Here is a 1772-nt window from a genome sequence, read left to right on the forward strand (position 1 = left end):
TATCTTCCTCTACAGACCTTATCTCCTCACGCTTTCTTCTAAGAATATCCTCTACATTTCTAGGCGCAACTTCCCAGCATGAAAAATGTCAACATTGTGTGCCATACTGCTTGCCATTGCTGATCTCCCCAAACTGGCGCAGTTTTTTGTAGCTGCCTAAACGACCTGCTGTAGCTCAGCATAGGGGCAGCCATTGAAGGGGCTTTTATGGGGCTTTAGTAGGCCATATAGTGGGCCAACTCCAGCTAAGAGGGCTCTTAAAAATTTTACTCCTACATGCTGCTACAGTGAAAAGAACAGTCGGATTTAGGAACCCTAAACTCAGGCAGCTATAGCTTTGAGCTTCAAGCTAAAAAATTCATCAGTTTCTCTCTCCTCAGGACTCAAACAAAGCTCTTGCCACTTAGATCTGACTAAACACTGAAGATTCTAACAAGGATTACTCATCAAATCACATCAAGGAGGGGAGATTTGTGCTTGGAAGATTTGAAAGAGTTGAAGAAATCAAGCAACTCATACTTCTCACTCTTCTCACTCAACTGAAGGTTTTGCTACTCTGATCTACTCCAAAACTTAGTCTTCAGCAATAAATCAAAACATCAAAATCAACAAGAAGAAGGCTCAAGAAGATCCAACATCAACATCAGGCTCATCAAGAACAGTATCTATTGATACTTATCAAGTGTTATTTGACACTATTCTTCTTTTATCCTTTGATACACTTAAGTACAACACTCTTACTGATTTATCTCAGATTTGAAGCTGATTCTTGGTCATATCAATGACAATCAGGAAGATTTCTATGTGGATACACTTCATGAAGAGTAACATGACTTGTGTTGCTTATTTACATGACATAGAAGATGTTCTTACTCTACATGCAAAAGGAAATGGAGCTATCTACACCAGAGAGAAATCAATGAATCCATTTGAAAATTCTGAAGACATGTCTACCACTTTGCTTGAGGGGGACAACTGGAAGAGCAAACTCAAAAATGCTGCAAGCAAAGTCAATAAAGGAGCAGACCAAGAAGATCATGAAGAAGAGAAGAAAGATAAGAAGATTTTCCATGATGCTGACAAAGAAATAGCATATGCTGAAAAAGACCACAAGGGCCTATCAGTCCTTGTCTCTCATTTTCTATTTTAAAAGCATTGTACCTGCCTTAATGTTCCTTTCATAAGCTTGTAAAAACTCCTCATGTAGCCTCTGGATGTCCACCATGTTTATGGTACCCACACTTAGCCTATAGCCTCTGGTGTTTTGCCATGTTTATGGTATGCTCACACTTTGCAGGTGCTGCTCTCACTAAAGCCTCTACACACTTTGTACTTTGAGGTTGTGATTGAGGAGGGGTGTTTAGAATTTGCTAATCACACCCTATGTATGCCCCTTTGTATGGAACAACTAGGCTAGGAAGGTGCAGTTCATTCTAGAAAGAGAGACAGATCCCATAGGCACAGTGATGTAGTGTGCTACCAAGCAATCCTATATAATGATGTATTTGACTATCACTTTCATATGATGATAATGCAATAGTACTTGTCTCTTTCTGTCAAGTCCCTGTGTCATCGTCAGTCCTACACAAGATTGTGTTTATGAGTTCAAGTCTCAATCTTGAAACCTAATTCACTTGTGTAATAGTTGTCTTCTTTGTCAATGTCAACATGAGTAGTATCTTCATCTTCCATCCTCCATAGCTTCTGCCTCTACCATGCTCTAGATCCCGCATCTTTAACACATGCCGTATTTATAATAATATTATGAAATC

This window comes from Lygodium microphyllum, chromosome 11 (assembly GCF_053477565.2).
Source record: "Lygodium microphyllum isolate KBCC chromosome 11, Lygodium_microphyllum_v1.1.10, whole genome shotgun sequence".
Classification (NCBI taxonomy): Eukaryota; Viridiplantae; Streptophyta; class Polypodiopsida; order Schizaeales; family Lygodiaceae; genus Lygodium; species Lygodium microphyllum.